The sequence below is a fragment of the Strix uralensis genome, chromosome 1 (genome assembly GCF_047716275.1).
Source record: "Strix uralensis isolate ZFMK-TIS-50842 chromosome 1, bStrUra1, whole genome shotgun sequence".
Taxonomy (NCBI): domain Eukaryota; kingdom Metazoa; phylum Chordata; class Aves; order Strigiformes; family Strigidae; genus Strix; species Strix uralensis.
The window spans coordinates 94,304,179-94,324,125 of record NC_133972.1 but is presented as its reverse complement, the minus strand read 5'-3'; positions in this window follow the sequence as shown (position 1 = coordinate 94,324,125).

Below are 19,947 nucleotides of genomic sequence, written 5' to 3'. Positions count from 1 at the left end.
ATGAAGGAACAGGTTGTCCAGGGAGATTGCAGAAACTGTCCTTGGAGTTGTTCAAGACTAGACATAGGCCTGAGCAACATGATCTAATGAGACTTGCTTTGATCAGTGAGTTGGATCAAACTGCCCTCTGGGGCTCCATTCCAGCTTAGATAATTTCATGATTCTACAATTCTACAGTCCTATGAAAAGCAGGTGTAATCAAGAAACCCTCTTCAGTTGCCTTTTATAGGGGAGGAAGTAGAATATAACAAAAGCACAAAAAGAAGAGAATGGGACAGGATAAGTGGAATAGACAGCAAGGTTAGTACCAGGTGGGAGTTGTTAACTGATGGTCTTCCCGTACTTTGTCAATATATGCATGTGATGGAAATAATTTAAGGCACTCGGAGCTACAGGAAAATATTTAAGCCACAGGCTGGTTTCTTGCAAAATTGCAATATAAGGCAGGATTTAATATTCCAGATGACTGGCCAGTGATAACACGCTACTTGTTAAATACAACTGCACTGCAGAAAGAGCTCTGTGGGAAGATGAGTGGAGGTAAATACCTGTCAGGTATCACAATTCCAATACTTCATTCTTGTTTATGCTTAAATGCTATCCTGATTTGACTTTCAGTTTCAAGCAACTTTTGTTGTCTCATTGTTTCTGCTTTGTTTGTATTTTTCTCATGCCTCTGTATTTTAAAGAAGAAATATAGAATTCAGTTACAAAATTGTCATCCTAAGTCTTCAGTTCCAATTAGCTGTAGGCAGAACTTCATTTTTAGTAAGGAACAACATTTTTCCTTAACTTTCACTCTGCAAGTTCATTCTGGAACCTCAAAATCGAGTCCTACCTTTCCTTGAATCTTAAACTTTGTCAGTGATTTAAAGGAGAAGCTGTTCCTCCATTTACTCTGTAACCATTAAATGCATTTGCAGAATAAGTGATTGAGTCCATTGCTGGAATTTACTAAGACATTCCCTTGATGCTGAATTCATCTCACGACCTCTCAGCACCAAGGGATAAGAAGAGTCAACAGATAGAGGTACATAGAGGTAAATCTGTCAGTCTGGCTAGCCATTCATTCTACACATAGTTTTTCACATTGTGCTACAGTGGTAAAAAGCACTTGTCAGGGCTAATGCAAACAAACAGCCAACAGTGAGAATCTTAAAAAATACATAAGAGTAGCTATCTCAGGTCAGACCAAGCGTTTTTCTAGCCAAATAGTCTGTCTCCACCAGTCATCAAAAACAGATGACATGGGAAAAAACCTCAACCCAAGATAAGCACATGGTACAACTTTCCCTCAGAGCAGAAGTTGCTGAAGACTGAGTGTGTGAGTCAGGGACTTCCTGAGTCAAAGCTAGTACTTTAATAGGTAAGCTTTAGCAAGAAACAAATAATATTAAAAACCTATCCTGATTTGGTTACAGGATTTAGAGAGACGTCATGCAGTGATCCTTTACATCACAGCCTGTTCAGTCAGACAGAAAACTGTACTGTAATTAAGAAAAATTAGAACTTATGTAACAATCATCATTAAAAAAAATGGAAACTTTCACTTCTTCCTGAGATGTTTTTGTTGAGTTATTAGTAAAATATGGATGAAGCTGAACTCCTCACTGATTTGTTTAGTGCTAAAACTTTGGTGAAACTTGTTTGCATGTAGGAGCCTAAATCAACAATCCCTTTCATTTGATTACAGAAAATTATGAATTTTCTACCATTAAACTTTCTACACTATGAAGGCCTCTTTCTCATCTGCTTTCTTCCTTTAAAGTTCTTTCTGTCTCAGTTTTGCTTTGACTTTTCTTCCCTTCTCATATATTGTAGTTATTTAGAAACAGAGTAAAAATAGATTTTGTAACAGAATAAAAATAAATTCTGTAGGGTATTTACAAACACAGAGCAAATCTGAGCAATTTGCTACAAGTTGGCAAATGCAATGTGAGCACCAGCCAAGGAAAATTTCAAACACTTTCACAGTGCGAGTGAAATTGCTCAGATTGTTCTGATAACGCTGCCAGTTGTTTTCCTTTTGCATTTTAAGTCTGAGTGTAACTGCTACTTTGTGGTACTTTCTACTGAATGATTGCAGGTTACTACATGGCTCTCATTTTTGTCTTTATGTAAAGTTTTTGTTCTAGAAAGCTGTGCTACTAAAAATCTTAAATTGCTCATGCTATCATTACAGGTTATTTTACCCATCTGGAAGATGAAATCAGTTCTTTAGGCTTAAATGGCTCAGTCCCAGTTGCTCACCAAGCCACTCTTCCCCTGCTCTAGGCTTTAAGGGGAAGGAAAAGAAGGGAAGAGTTCCCAAAGTTACTGTGGGTGGCAAGTTTGTTTTCAAACTAGTAGTGTAACTTCTCTGTTGTTTCTAATCACTGCGCTGTCACCAGAACTGTCTGTTCTAGTCAGCTTCGTCAAAATGATGCATACACGTTTCCCTGGCTTTATTCAGTTACCGTCTCTCGACTTCCCCTCACCATCGTGTATGTGACCACTGAATACATTGTTTTAGACTTCTGCTTTGTTCCAGCTGGGCAGGTTTCTAAATGTAACCAGTTTTAGAAACTCTTCATTTCGGTATTACACATTCTTTTTCCTCCCATACATTTACATTGGTACAATGTACTCCATATTGTCTTCATTCTATAAATGGTATGTGTTATGTTCCTTTTTTAGACTTTGTACCAACTTGTCTCATGTTGCCACTAGATTAAAAAAAAAAGAAGTATTTTACTCAGTTTTGATTTAGACATCATTAATTTAAACATGATTTAGCTGACATCTGTAATAGCTTTAGAAGTCTGGAAATATATACATACAATAGATTTACTAATCCTACATCATACTTTATAATCCTCCCCTAGGCTTATAAATCCTACCTTCTATATGTAATTCCTATGATTAATTTACAAATCAACCTAATAAATCCTAAATTAAAATGAGTACATTTGTAAATCCTTTCTTTGCGTTTGAAGTACAGAACAAGTAGATGATTTGTAAGTGAAGTCTTCAAAGCTTGACAGTTACAATTAAATCTATATCCAGTCTTATTCCTCTTCCTTCTCTGCCTTCCCAACTTTGCCTGTAAATCCTGATCATATGCTTCTTTCATGAAATTAAGCTTTATTTAAACAAGACAGAAATTCTGTAAACTTTCATATGCTTCAATTGACTTAACCACATCACTATAATCACACCAGCTTCGAGTCCTCCCAACCTGAACTGTACAGGAGAAAATAGATTGAACCAGAGACCCAAGAGAGCACACAGGATGTGTCAGGAAATGGTGCTGGAAATTCAGCTGAAATCATTTTGTTCTGAAAAACAGCAACGGCAGCATGCTCCATCATGATGTTTGATTATTCTATGACATTACAGGATTCTTTTTAATGGCTCCCCAGAGTGTTATTCCTCAAAAACTTAACAGCTTTTGTGCCAGCAATTCTGGCTTTACAGACAGTTAAAACTCACTTCATTTATAAACTCAAAAGCAAGAGTGTCTTACTTCTGCTGTAAGTTACAGAGTAGCTGAGAAACAGGGAAGACAGTCTCTGTTCATGTCTCTGAAAGCCTCAAATGTGTTACCCAAATTACTTTCGTAGATTCTTTGGGTGACACACTTGTATAATATTGCCTGTGCACTTATACAATCCCCCGGTATGCAACTAACAGACCTGCACAGCTCCAAACTGAATGAATGAAACAACTTTATTTGAAAATCCTGCCTGTTTTTTAAAATATGTATTAAGTGGCAAAGACTCTTTTGTTATTTTGACAACATTTTTGAAAACAAGGTTGTGTTTAAGGCTTTCAGCTTGTCATGCAGGGAGTGGAAAACATTTAATATTTCAATGGTTCTGTGAAATCCTCCCTCTAACCAATACAACCAATGTCATTGTTAAACACTTTCTCCCAAGAAGAAGGGTTGTCCATTACCTTTTTCTTTTTCTAGTGCATAGCATTATTAAGCACTTTAAGCATTTCATTCAGACCTTGCTCTCCTCAAAATTCAACCAATACCCTGCCCATCCCACATTCAAGTCTCACTTTCACTTTTTGTAACCAGCTCCCTGTGGTACCACTGCCTGACTGCAAGGAGAAGGGCAAAATTCCACCTTTTCTTCTTGCAAGGCCACACACTCCTATAGCCTGCCCTACACAGATTCCTATGTATCCCTCCTTGCCTGCATCCCTGATTTCTGAGACTCTGTGGTAAGCAGTGCGAGGAGCTCAAGGAGGCAGAGTAGTGGCTAGCAGGCTTTAGAAAAAGAGCTTAGTGGGTTAAGGACTACCCTAGCAGAAATGACTCTGAGTCTCTGAGAAAGGTGTAACTCCTGGTTTTTAACTTTTTTTGGGGAGGGGTAATTTTCAATTCAGAAATGCTATATTTGCGCTTATATGTGAATTCACATGTAAGAGGTATGGCAGGGAAGCTTGTAGAGTACCTTCACTTGAAGAACCTCCCCAATCTGAAGACCATTTCCTATTCAAGGGAAATTAATTTTTAAACATTAGACAGTAATCATTTGACTGAAAACTGTTCTAGAAACTTCAGCTGGCTACAGAAGGATGAGTAAGTCTAAATACTTAACCATTAAGCATACAAAAGAATTATTTCACCCCTGCTTTAACTAGCAGGTAGCTTTGGCTATGAAGTCTCCTGGGTATCTTCATAATTCCTAAATTCTGAAAGATGAGCAGTAGAAACCTTAATCTTCAGACTGAGAAATCAGTTAAAGCAAATCTTTAGGAGATCTTCAAACTGGTGCTGCAAGGACTGTCTGGCACTTGAGGAAAAGGAACAGTTGAAGGTTGTTCCCTTTTCCCTCCCCTTCTACATATAGATTTAGTCACTTCTGTTTCAACAACAAGCTGCTGGTGTACCAGAGGCAGATCATATACAAAGTTTCAGTCAGAATAGACTTTTGGACAGGGGAGGTCCTCAGCCATTCTGATACCTGGCAATTCTGTTGCTAACTATACTTTCAAAGGCAAAATTGTGTGTATTTCTTTACATATATGCAAATATGTTACAAGTACACTTACAATGTTATATATTGATGCTAATATAGGGGTTTGCATGTATGCATGTATGTGTGTATATATATACATACTAACACATATACTAATAGTATAGATTATATTGTACTTGACTAGTATATATACTAATACATGCATCTATATGAATATATATATACTCATACATACATATACATACTATCGTGTACTGAAAGTTAATTCTCTCCCAGTGTTAGAGGGAAACTATTACCTATTCATTGGTAATACTGGCTAGTGTTAACAGCTCATCAGGGAGATAGTATTTTCTCTGGGTCTTCATATGTTGAATACAAATAAGGAGAGGAATAGCTAGACAATATGTTCTGCCCAAATTGTACTGCTCTGTATTCTCCCTTGCCTTTCCTAATCAGTTTCTAATCTCCTATATGACTTAATTATACAGCTACACATTTATATCCTCTCTCACACCTTCTCTTCCTCTTCTTACTAAGCTGTCTTCAAAGACACTTGTGATGGGGGTGTTCTTTGCAAGTAAGTCTGTCTCTGCAATCTATAAGTAGGCATGGAATGAAGCTTTAGCAATAAGCCAGCTTCTCTGCAAAGGGGTTGGAAAAACCATGTCAAAAAGAAGTAAATAAGAAATAAAATACTAGAGCTACAAGCATAAAATTAAATCCATTTGAATGTTTTTGAATCATAGAAGAAGCAGCTAAAATGGAAGCCAAAAACTAGGTTTAAAAGTTTGCCTAGAATTTCAATAAAGAAGCCTGTATTGACAACAACGAAAGTGTTTCAGGCCAAAAGAAGAGTAATGGATTCGAAGAAAATAACATTTTGTTTCTTTTTACATAAAACAGAGAAAATAATTTTATAGTCCAATTTTCCTGACAAAGCCAAAGAAAAATTAAAAGAATACATAGATGGAAGAATCATGTACAAATACATATTAACTTTTCAATAGTTAATTGCTTATATAATACAGACTGTGATCCACTGATGGCTACTTCAATATCTTGGTCATAGATAAGGGACAATAATTGTATTAGGGTATAATTATAGCTTCAGACTAAATATAAGAAATGCTGGATTTCCTATAGCACAATTCTCCCATCTCTTTTTTCTATAGATTTGGTTAATACATTTCCAACTAGAAAAGCCTAGAAGTCCAATTCTGGCCTGAACAAAGATGGCAGCTTTATCATTGTGTCTGAAATTTTGTAGTAACAGTTTACCAGTAACAGCTGTAGTAATGGTTTATCTTTTGGGTACTGTTACATTTACAAATGAAATCCTAATTGAATACTGAAAAGATAAATTCATTTGAATCCAGTGAAGTACCCTATCTATAATACTGCATGACTTGCATCAAAAGTATCCCAACCTAAAGAAGAAACAACCTCTGTTCCCCAAAGCCACCAAAGCCACAGTCATTGGCCCAGATCAATTGTACAATGAAATTGCTGTTACTATAATCACAACTCATAGTTTATTTTCAGGCTCTATGTCCCTGTCCTTGTTACTGAACTTCATAATTGTAAATTATAAAATTGTTTCAATTAATCCTGTAATATTAATGGTGAAGTGGGAGAGCCTAATTCCTCATATTCTAATGATTTTGTATCTGCTTTGACAGGGGACAGATATGTATTTTGCTAAGAGAAAAGATAATACTTAAAAAACCTAGTCCATTATGGGAAAGAATACCTCTGACAGATAAAAGAGGATTTTTACGAGACAGTTGGAAATATAGTCCTCTTTCTTCACCTTCCACCTGTCAATATTATTCTTATATAAAAAAATCAGGATTTAAAGATCCTAGAGGCTGTAAAAATATTATATCAACCATCTTAAACATTTTTTTATTTTCAATCTGGCAAATATTAGTGTAGCAGGAGTAAGCTCAGCATTAAGCGTTACCGAATATAATATTTGAAAACATTCCAAGGAAATGAAAGACATTCATTAGCCTATACAATTTATAGACACAAGTTCAAAAGTTCATTGGAAACAGTAGCAAACAAAGAGAAGTAGCTAAATAAGCACTCACAAAAACATTTTGAAATTAAAAATGGTTGAAAAATAAGTAGAAAATAATTAATGTGTTAGAAACAGAAAGCAGATTAGAATTCTTCACTTTTTCTTAAGGAGATTGGCAGCACCATCAGCAGCCATAGGAGTTTGCTGACATTATATTGATACCATGAGGAACTGGACCCAGGTCCTGTTGCCTCTTCCACAACATTGTGTAGCACTGGGGCAAGTGTCATGGCCTTGGGCTCATCCACCCTCCTGTGGGTTTCGATACTGGAGCTCAGAGCTGGCTCAGAGGTAGTGCAGCTGAGGGCTGCCCCCTTCCCAATCATTTCCTTAGGGTGAGCATTTCCAGCCCCATCTAGCTTCCCACATGCTCCTGACCTGTCCCCAGGGAGGTGCCCAATGAGTGAGGCTGGAGCTGCCTGGGGTGCCCCCCAGCCTGCCCTGCACGCTGCCTGGGATGGTGGGACAGGCCCTGACCATGCCCCTGACTGTGGAGCCCTCTGGGCCACACAACATTCTGGCATGCTCCTGTTCTGGTGGAGTGTCATTTCATGACTTTGATAAAGGTACTGCACAATTTAAAGGGGGGAGAGGTTAAAGCTAAAAGTGAACAAAGGTTATGGCTTAATACCAACCACTGGTATGTGTGAAGGATTTTCCATCTTTTGTACCAATCATTTGAAACATGCTTCCCTCAATTAAATGTATATCCTCAGAGTATCAGACATTAGTTTTCCCAAAATGAATAAACTGCTTAATATCTCTATATAGGCAAAATTCAGATTGTTGTAAAAAAAGATACACTTGCAGATACTACTGTACTTTCCTGGGATGCTTGATCAGAAATGTGCTGGAGGAACTGAGAGTGAGATCTATCAACCTGAAGAGAGGCTTAACACAGCCAGAAACAAAGCACTGAAGTCTTCCCTGAAACTTGGAATGAGGCCATGATGTTCCTGAGCCATTCGGTTTCTCCCCCACTCTTTTAACAGCCTCTTTCTGAACACTTGTATGAAGAAAGGGAAAGTGCACTGGGAACCATATGGAGCCTACATTTCCCCAGCCATTTTCAGCTCAGTTAGGCCCTTTATCTGCTTAGTCATTTCGTATCTCATTAATCTCAATCCATTCCTAAATTAGCTTCCACCCTACTCACTTCTAGAGCAGTTATACCACTTTTGTGTTGACTATGCTGGATACCCTCTGTAAATGTCTTTGTATTTTGTATTCTTCACCTTGATTCTTGTCTTGTTTTCCATATGTACCTGTGTCAGTGGAGCAAAAGAAAGTGTTTAAAGCAGCAAACTGAGATGGTAATTTCCTACTGATTTCCTCAGAAACCAAAATATTCTGCTTGTCTTACTGAACAGCAGGGAACACTGGACATGTTTTCAGATGGAAAACCTTTGACAGCAAAGCAAAGGTGTCACACTATATTTATAGCAATTTACATACACTGAAGTGAAGGCTGTCATTTCATCATCATACAAAACACTAACACTGTCTTTATGAATCCTTCTGTCACAGGCAAGCGTTTGCACTACTTCAGAATATTATTGATAAATTCAAATATGAACTTCCCACTAATAAATCACAATTCTTAAAAGTCTCAGGAGTATTTGCAATTATCTTTCAAATCAATCAGACCTTCAGACCACTTTACACTACTGCTTATCTTACAAAATTGAGTGTCACATAAAAAATATAGCACTTTAGCTTTTCATTCAACTGTGAATCCATGAGGCACAATTGTAGTGTGTAAAAATAAAATGAAGAAACGATTCAGTGTTTTAATGCCCCAGTCACAAACGAATAAAAGAGAAGTAGAAGTAACTAGAGAGCAGACCACTAAATTCACCTAATTGTCTCTGGAAGGCAAATAGTTTCCTAAAAAAGGGAAATATATAGATACACAAGAATGATCCCTCTCACACTCACAGCTATGTTGGACATCATGTACTAGTCTCTTCTTATCTGGGAAGTTAAGAAGTCCTGGCACTAGTAAAGGAATTGTGGCTGGAATTACTTGGACAGTATTAAACCACAAAAAACCAAATGAGTGGAAAGACTTAATTTGATTCCATTCTTACTGCTGAGCTTGCAGGAAGACATGAAGCAGCCTGACTGTCTGAGCATAAGTTTTTGCTATTGTAAATAGAAAAGTACTTGGGCCATGTCCTGATTGTCTCCTTTTAATATATCCAGAGATGGCCCTTTCCTTTCCTATGATGATAATAGAAAGTAGTACAAATTTTTGAAACCTGAAACCTTAGCTTTTACTTTACTGATCTGAAACATTTTAAGGACTAACTGTTGGGCTCTTCTGATGAGTGGGATATGTTCAAATTTCCTAAGAGAGAGGATTCCTTTGAATCAGTGGCAAAACTGCAGTATTGGGTGTCAGAACTGTGGAAACCATGATTCCACTCAGGCCACTTACTCTGAAACTGGAGGAATATCCTGATGAGCTGGGTCTTATGCCTCAGACTACATGGGAATAACACAGCTAGAACTTTACCACTCACTTCTGTCAGTAGGTGGCAACTCTAGGTATATCCAGCACCAAGAATTTAGGTATGGAATTCATGAGTGGAGGAAACACAGAGGGCTACAGACTTCAATGTTCAGAACCAACACAAAGGGCCTGAAACAGGACAAGGCCAGTTCTACGGCTCTGGAGTCAAGACGCAGGTCCACAATGCTGCACTCTGTGCACACCACAATGTACACCACAATGCACTTTGTATGGGGAAGCCATACAAAAAATGCCAGCTGGAAAGAGTTCTTGGTCCATACCATCCCTTGAACTGTGCATTGGTGTGGACAATACTAGCTGACACGGGCCAAAATTATGCCAAGGAATGTGCTAGGAATTAAATGGTAAAGGTTATTTCATGCCATTTTTTCACTTTTGCCCTGGCCCCCTGGAGATTACTGATATAAATATAGATGGGGACTAGGGGTGGGATTCTGAAAGATCTAGAGGTGCCCCAGCTTAGAAAGCCAGAGACAAGAACTTCTTATCAGGGTAGACCCATCACATGTCCATTCTTTCGAAGAGCAAAACAGGTCTCTTGTTTTACACTATTGCTTACTAATGCTGTCTAATGTTACTAATGCCACTCGTGGCTGCAGGTGGTTTAGTCGGTTCTTTCCCTTAAATGAGAGAATACAAGCCTACATGACCTATTTCCTACAAGAGTGTTGTAAGTACATCATATTTTGGTTGCCTGGTTCTGGAGATATTTTCCAGCAACCTTATGGGAGATGCCCCATTATGTAGATAATCCAAGGTCTATTTGATCAGAAATCAATCCCAGTTGAACTGTTAACCCAAGTGTTATGCTCTCACTTTGAAAAGAGAATCATTGGCACTGTTTCTGCTTCAGGAACTACATATCTTTTACATATCTACCCTTTTGCACTTATTCATTCATACTTAAATGTAATATAGATCCTGAATTGTTCAGCCATGTCCTCCTGAGGTGTTTCATTACACATGCAGTGAAGTTCAGAAACTATGGAACCTACTGTGAGAAGAGGTTTCAGAACTATCAAATAAACCTGGATATTATGAATTTAAGTAGACATCCAGGAAGGACTTTCTTGTTCCCATGATTTGCAATAATTCAACAGGGGCTTGAAAAGAAATATAAATTTTGGACTTGCATATTAACAACTTTGGACACCTAAATGATATTGTGATCTCAATAACCACAGAGAGTGTTATGCTATGCTAATGTTCTCAGCTAGTGATGTTGCTCATGTACCTATCCCAGTTCTGTTGAACTACCATTGTCTAATTCCTGCTATTTCTTAAAAAAAACAGGACTCTGGTCTATCTGTCACAAAAAATCCCAACACAGATTCATCCCTGTTCCTACTGTTGCTGGCAGTGATGTGGACAAAAGAGAAATCTATACACTGAACTGGGCTGTGGCATGTCATTAATGTGATTAATTAATAATTAAATTAATAATTAATGTGATGTATGTGAGAGCACTTTATCTTTCGATTTCATTTGTGGTAAAAACACTTCTAAAAATAATTAAGGGAGACATAAATGAACATGATTCTAAACTAAGCCTATTACAAAAATTCTAATGAGCTTAAAAAAAAGAGAATCCTTATCAGCCAACGTCTGTTAAATTAACTTGTTAGGTTGTTTACCTTGGTCAATTACCAATGAATTCCTCAGAAAAGCTCTGTTTATTCTTCTGGTTTATCTCATCCAGAACTATTAAAAGAAGGAAGAAAACACCTAGCAAACAAAAGGAGAACTTAGAAAAAGTTTAGAGTTCTTCAGGCAGCAAAGATGGTAGACAGCTACAGTAATTGAGAGTCTTGTTAAATAGCAGACCTAGATGTTCACTTGAGCTTTTGCTTTATATAGCCAACACTATCAGAAAAACAAAACCTAAGACTATCTCAATCATGTCACATACAGTTGCTTGGTTTGCATTTGTTTTTGCTTCCATTTGAACATTAATTACTCCAGGGAAAACATTGCTTCCAGCATAAGTTCAATTATTTAATTGCATTGCTGATACTGACACAGGGACCAGCAGATATCATCGGTTTTTATTTCTTTAAATTATTACCTAACCTTGATAGAACTCTGTGTATTAGAGCTCAAACTGGGAATAAATTTTGATTACCAAGTGCATCTAATTTGAATCTTGGTTTGAAGCTCAGATTTACTATTTTTTTTTCTTGGATTTTCAGTGAGTACAGGAGAAAATGTTGCTGTGATGGAGAGAGGGAAGGAAGGGATTTTCAATTTATTTTTACAGTTTGGTTATATATTTTCAGGGACCTAGCAAGACATTTCCACGATTATGTTGAATAATGCCTTACTATAACTAAACCAAACACTGCTTTTAAAAAGTAATTCTATTAAAGCCTATGAAGCTCATGAATACTCAGTACCCCTGTTTTCACCAAACTTTATGCAATTAGTTGTCAAGTAATTAAAAATACCTATGTAATAAAACTTTCATATTTTATAAATTGGACAGAAACAATCACTAAATATCAGATACTGTTGACATTCAGGTCATTTATAACTGTAACTATGAGAAAAAAAGATAAACATACAGGATTAATTTGTACTGTCAACACAGTACCAGGATGATTTTTTAACATAGCATGTATTGCAGAATCATGGAAGTCTTGAGGTTGGAAGGGATCTCTGAAGGTAATCTGGTCCAACCCTCTTGCTCAGCAGGGCCACCTAGAGCAGGTTGCCCAGGACCATGTCCAGGCAGCTTTTAAATATCTCCAAAGATGGAGATGTCACAACAACCTCTCTGGGCCACCTGTGCCAGCACTCAGTCACCCTCACAGTGAAAAGGTGTTTCCTGATGTTCAGAGGGAATCTTCTGTGTTTCAGTGTGTGCCCACTGCCTCTGGTCCTGTCACTGGACACCACTGAAAAGAGCCTGGCCCATTGTTTTTGCATCTTCCCTTCAGGTATTTATATACATGGATGAGATCCCCCCTGAGTCTTCTCTTCTCCAGACTGAACAGTCCGAGCTCACTCAACCTTTCCTCATAGGAAAGATGCTCCAGTCCCTTCATCATCTCTGTGGCTCTTTGCTGATTGCTCTCCAGTGGTTCCTTATCTCTCTTGTACTGGGCAGGCCAGAACTGGCCAAATTGTTGTTCAGTACATGCATATAAAAACCATAGAAAACATTAAATTTGGAAGGGATCACTCAGGTTTGCAGTGCAAGACTAACTTCAAAGCTAGATTAGTTTGCTCAGGACCTTGTCCAATCTAGTTTCAAAAATCTCTAAGGATAGAGATTTCACAGCCACTGTGGTCCACCCATTCCAGCACTTGACCACTATATTTGTTTGTTAAGAAATTTTTCCTTTTGTCCAACTCAAATTTCTTTGTTGCAGCCTATGATTATGGCCTCTCATCCTTTCATTATGAAATTCTGAGATTATTTTGAGTCCTTCTTTTTCATAACCCCTCCTTAATGCAATGGATGGCTACAGTCAGATCCCCCTAAGTTTTCTCTCATTCATGTTAAATAAACCCAATTCCCTCAGTCTCTTTATGTATATCTGATGTTAGTCATTTCAGTGATACTTCAATGGACTCTTTCCAGTCTGTTATTTAATACTTTAATTAGTTCAGTATGACATTATGTTGCCTTAGGGCTCAGCCTGAATTTACTTTGGATAAATGCTATTACTGCTTTCTTCTTGGGTTTTTCACCAGCTTGAGAAATGTCAGTCTCCAAACAAGGAAAAATTTGGCAGAGGTTGAAGACTGGTCTGAACTCAAAACTTGAACCTTACAGGCAGTATGGATGTAACGAGATCACACTGTCTGGCTTAGAACCCATATTTGTGCAGAGCTAACAAATCACCACAGGCTTAGTAAGATCAGCTGGGGGGACTTTACTTTGAGATTCTGGGTGTAAAGGGAAAACCACATATAATACATAAGATCAATGCCACCACATTATTTAAAAAAATAGTTGGGCAGCAGGTCATTAATTGTCCAGCTAAGAAAAATGCATTCACAAGGGTATCTGTTACGATTTTTTCAGCTAGAATTCTATAAATGTCTGATATATGATGATGCTATCATAAGTGTAGGTGATAACACCACCTACTGAAAAGATAGCGCAATCTTTTTCCTGATAAGAAAATGTTTACAGTGGGTTACAACATGGCTGAACTCAAGGTTTTGAGGTTAACATTTTTATTTAATGTGCTTTCCTCTGACTCTTATATATTGCTTTCATTAAATTGTTGAAATTTCTGCAGCTAAGAAATATGTCATTCTATAGCAGTTATTTCTGAGAATAAAAGTTTGCTATCCTCATCTGTTTTGTTAACAAACTGAACTTTTGTCTCAGGTCTTATGGTGCTCCATGAAAGGTTATCAAGTTGTAGGACTCTTGCAAGACTTTGTTTCCTCACACTTAGAAGAGTTTCTTTAGTGTCTGGCAGCTAAATTTTTCTACAACTCCATCTGCAATGGGAACATGCTCTATGCCTTTCTAACTAGTATTGATGACAAGGTGTTATTTAAACTTCCTGGCTTTCACTGAAGAAAGTTAATATATATTAAAAAAGACTCACTTAGAACAAAATGACTGAATAAGTGATTCAGTCTTTTGTTATGTTTTGATTTCTGTAAATACAGCACAAACTTTTCCTTCTAATAAAAAAATATATTATATTTCCTGCAGGGTCTACTGAAACTTAAGTCTTTCTATGGATATTTGCCTAGTAGTTGTAGCTATCCTTTCTGAAGGAAATGACTCGTGATGTTTACCACATTTTGCATAGTTACAGGACAGTCAGAAACTTCTATCAGCTGATTATCTTCCTCAGATAAAGTAGATATAATATTTACCTTGAATGGAAAAAAAAAATCCTTGATAAAGAACATGGAAACTTCTACCTCATTTTAAAAGAAAGATATAACATATTCACCTCATGTTTAGGAGTAATCACTGGACAGAAACAGAACGCTAAAAGATAGTCTTGAAGTCAAATTTCAGATGCTCCAAGATGATAAAATGTTGTTTAAAGATAAGAAGTAGGCATTTTTTTGTTGTGATACACTCGACAAAAATTCATTACTATATCAACTACTACTGCTGGTTTTCAAGTGTCACATGACCTAGTCAAAGCTTCACTAGCTTGTGGCATTTTGCTCGTTAACCCAGACAAAACTAAACCCCCAAAACAAAACAAAATAAAATTAATCTTCATTAAAAAATGGAGATTTAGGTCTATCTCCCAATAAGGATAATCCCCCAAATTAAATCAGGTCCAGTATTTCCTAGACTGAAGGAAACACCTTGAGAAGGATACCTTTCTATCATACCTCCTTTAATTTCCACAGCACATCATATTTATGTAAACTGAGCCAATATAGTCTGGGGGCTTGACAAGGTTTTGCTATCTTACTATCTGAAAAACCTTTCCATAATTCCTTTACGTAAGGTAACAACCTGAAAAATGATGGATATTACCTAGTTAAATGGAGATGGAATCATACAGTTCTATGGTTTGATAGAAGAAATTAATAGTCTGATCAACTATTAAGGTTCAAATAAATATGTGATCCTGTTTGTGATAACATTATTCACAGCACTGGTAACAGAAAAAAAAAAATTAAACTTACCTTAAATTATAAAAGAACAGTCAAGTGAAAATTACCTAATATTTCTACTTTATATAGTGAAAGAAAGCATATTCCTTAGCCACAAAATAATCATTCTATTTGGATCTGGATCCAATTTTTCATATGGTGGATTTCTCTTCTATTAGAGTGTATAATACCTTACAGGATTCTCATGGCTGAATTCATAGTCATTTTTAGATCTCTTAGGTATCCTCAATAGAATGCAGTATGTGTTATTATCAGTTTTAATTTGTTATCGCAGTACTGACTGAAATAGCATTGAATAAGCATTTGACAGTAACATTTTCTAGTTTTAGCTGAGATTTACATTCATGGCCTAAATAAAACTCCAATCCCCATATACAGAACAGAAACCAACTCCTAGTTCAGAAATGACTGTTACAAGAAATGCTGTTTTTCTGTTAAATTGCAAGGGGCGATTTCACTTATAAATAGAGGAATTCAGAAAGTTAACAGTAACAAAAGCTAACAAAAAAATATTTCTAAGAGGCGGTGGATGGTGTACTGTAATACAGAAGCTCTTTTTACTTGTGAATTATTTAAATGCAGAATAATTGAATTGGTAGAGCTTACAGAAAAACTGAAGAAATTCCTGGTTTTCAATATTTCTGGATTTGAGTGATCAATACCCAATGTGACAAATGTTATAGGATCATAGAATAATAAAAGACTACCATGTTAGGTTTATAAATGATATATATGGAGCCAGCAATTCAGTCAGCAGCAAGCCCAAAAGGAAGCCAGAGAACTAAAGGATAGTCCTCAAGAGTCTGGAAAATGTTAGGAGTCAGTAAGATCACATCCTTATGGTGAAACCACGCAAGTGAAAGGTCTTTTAAAGTGTCACTGTCCAAACCTTCTCCCCCTTAGAAAGCATACTTGAAACCGATAGACCTAGTCAGAGAGGCAGAAAACAAAATAAGACTTAAAACTTACAAAATTGGCAGTCCTGGCATGAAAAAAGAGATATTGTTTGCACATGACTAGCCTGGGACTGTAGCCGGTATAACAGGCATTAGGGGAAGTGTCATGGTCCATTTGAATCTCTCAAATTTACAGGACAATATACTCTGTAAATTAAACTTTACTTTATGAACTCATTAAGAAGGAGAACAAACACATCAAACATGGTCTCAATCTCCTTTGTACAGGCTAGTCGAACATGAATTCACTCATTCATCACTTCAGCAATTCACGACTCACAAGTTCTCTAACTTGTAACTCAGGTGCCAACAAGCAAAACCCTTACCTTGCCAAGGGTGGGAGTGCTCATTATTCCTCCTCCCTCACAGTGCAGGTGTCCCCTGTATCACATGGGGAAGCACAAAAGCCTCAGCAGTCCAGCTGTGGTTGGATCTGCTTCAAAATCTTTTTGGGTAAGCTGATGTATTTATACCTCCCAGCTTAGAAGTTTGGTCTATGCCATTTCCATAAACTAATGGATATTGAAGAAACTTTGGGCATTTAATATGCAAGGATGCAAAAGACAATGGCTGCAGGAGACAGCAAGCAGCAGGTGATAACAGCTGCATAATGACCTTTATCCCTCTCTGTCCATCCTGTCCTACCTACATGTTGCTCTTGCGTTGGCCTAATGGCGCTGCTCCCAGCATACATCAAGCTTTAGCGTGAGCTGTGTGTTAGGCCAAAACCTGGGCAGGAGTTGAGTGAACAGTCACAGGGAAGACGTTTAGATTTGCATTTTGTTTGGGATATGAATAGATCACTCCTAAGAAAGACAGGCATTTAGATCTCATTTTCATTTTCAATGTAATGTGCTGTCCTGAGTAAACAGTGCTTTTCTTGGTGAGGGCTCACTCATAACTGAAGTTACTACTCTTCTCACAAAGGAAGAGTGCAAATACTAGTCTGAAGTCACGTTTCTTGAGATGATTACAGCATACTCCAAGAGAAAAATAAATCACACAATTCCTCCTTTTCTCTGCCTAAAGGTGACCCTACCTATACAGCAAAATATAACTTCAGCTCAGAATCAAAAAGCTCATTGCAACCTTATTTCTTCATATTTCTATGATATTGCATCATAATACTCTGGGTCTTTCTGCCCTCTCATGAGAGCAACACATGCAGTCATCAGCCTTTCTGGCTGTCAAACTCCATTGAGCTATCCAGGGCATCCCTGTTTTGCACCTGCATCCCAAAGACTGTGTTTTAATGTGTGGAGCTTGATTTGAAATGAAACAAGTTTGTTGTTTTTTTTTTTTTTTTCATAAGGAAGGCTTTGAATTTGTGCACTTTGATCACAGCTTTTAAACCTGAGAAAGCATTTGACTAATTGCAAAAGCAACCAGCTATCCCTGTCATGAGAAAGATCCTGCAACCAGGTAATGTGTCTATGGCCAAGCAAGCCCAGCTGGGTAGACACAGTGAGTCTAAGCAACAGCAGCTTAAAAGAGACCTCATCCAGTAAACATTAATTCCTGTGTTATAACTTCTGTGTTTTGCTATTGTGACTGTTTTGCTATGTTATAGACTATGTTATAGTACTAACAATGCCTGTTCTTAACTTTGAGGCTTGATTACATGGCAAATCAGATCTCAACACTGCCTGTCTGCTGGCTGAATAATGGACCATTAACTTCTAATATGTCCTTAACCCACATTCTAGTTCTTTCATCCAAACTTCAATGAAATACTTTCTCTGGGCAGTCCCATTTTTTTCTGTAACCAATTGTTCAGATCATATAAAATTTTCCTTACTTATGTTACTTAATCTTAAAGCTGTTTAGTCATAGCAATGGTAATACTTTGCAGTATTGGTACTCTATACTACTCTTCAGTAACCATGCTTGTTACTCTTTGAATTTTCTTCTTTTTTTTTTTTTTTTTAATATGATTACATTTCAAGTGTGCAGACCCTGTGGGCACTAGGGATACAAGGGCACTTGTATCTTTCTAAAAATTTCCTCTCTTATTATAGTAAATCTTTAAGTACATACAGAAACACAGAATCATCTAGGTTGGAAAGGACCTTGAAGATCATCTAGTCCAACTGTTAACCTAGCACTGACAGTTCCCAACTACACCATATCCCCCAGCTCTATGTTGACCCTACTCTTAAACACCTCCAGGGATGGGGACTCCACCACCTCCCTGGGCAGCCCATTCCAACGCCTAACAACCCGTTCTGTAAAGAAATACTTCCTAATAGCCAGTCTAAACCTTCCCCGGTGCAACTTGAGGCCATTCCCGCTTGTCTTATCACTCATTACTTGGTTAAAGAGACTCATCCCCATCTCTCTGCAACCTCCTTTCAGGTAGCTGTAGAGGGCGATGAGGTCTCCCCTCAGCCTCCTCTTCTCCAAACTAAACAACCCCAGTTCCCTCAGCCGCTCCTCGTACGACATGTGCTCCAGACCCTTCACCAGCTTTGTTGCCCTTCTCTGGACACGCTCGAGTAATTCCATGTCCTTTTTGTAGTGAGGGACCCAAAACTGAACACAGTAATCGAGGTGCGGCCTCCCCAGTGCTGAGTACAGGGGTAAGATCACTTCCCTGTCCCTGCTGGCCACGCTATTTCTGATACAAGCCAGAATGCCATTGGCCTTCTTGGCCACCTGGGCACACTGCTGGCTCATGTTCAGCGGGCTGTCAATCAACACCCCCAGGTCCCTCTCTGACTGGCAGCTCTCCAGCCACTCCTCCCCAAGCCTGTAGAGCTGCTGGGGGTTGTTGTGGCCCAAGTGCAGCACCCGGCATTTGGCCTTATTGAAGCTCATCCAGTTGGCCTTGGCCCATCGCTCCAGCCTGTCCAGATCTCTCTGTAGAGCCTCCCTACCCTCGAGCAGATCAACACTCCCACCCAACTTGGTGTCGTCTGCAAACTTACTGAGGGTGCACTCGATCCCCTCGTCTAGATCATCAATAAAGATGTTCAACAGGAGTGGCCCCAAAACCGAGCCCTGGCGGACACCACTCATGACTGGCCGTCAACTGGATTTAACTCCATTCACCACAACTCTTTGGGCCCGGCCATCCAGACAGTTTTTTACCCAGCGAAGTGTGTGATCATCCAAGTCGTGAGCAGCCAGTTTTGCCAGGAGAATGCTGTGGGAAACAGTGTCAAAGGCCTTACTGAAGTTGAGGTAAACTACATCCACAGCCTTTCCCTCATCCAATAAGCAGGTCGCCCTGTTGGAGAAGGAGATCAGGTTTGTCAAGCAGGACCTGCCTTTCATAAACCCATGCTGACTGGGCCTGATCATCTGGTTGTCCCGCATGTGTTGTGTGATGGTACTCAGGATGAGCTGCTCCATCAGCTTCCCGGGCACCGTCGTCAAGCTGACAGGCCTGTAATTTCCTGGATCATCCTTCCGACCCTTCTGATATATGGGCGTCACATTGGCCAGCTTCCAATCTGTCGGGACCTCCCCGGTCAGCCAGGACTGCTGGTAAATGATGGAAGGCGGCTTGGCGAGCACCCCAGCCAGATCCTCCAGCACCCTCGGGTGTATCCCATCAGGTCCCATAGACTTCTGTATGTCTATGTGGTGCAGTAGGTCACTGACTGTCTCCTGGATTGCAGGGGGGTTGTTCTCCCAGTCTCTGTCTTCTGGCTGAGGAGGCTGGATTCCTCAGTACAACTAGTCTTGTTATTAAAGAATGGGGTAAAGAAGGCATTAAGGACCTCAGCCTTCTCCTCATCACTTGTTACCATGTTTTCTCCTGTGTCCAGCAGGGGATGGAGGGTC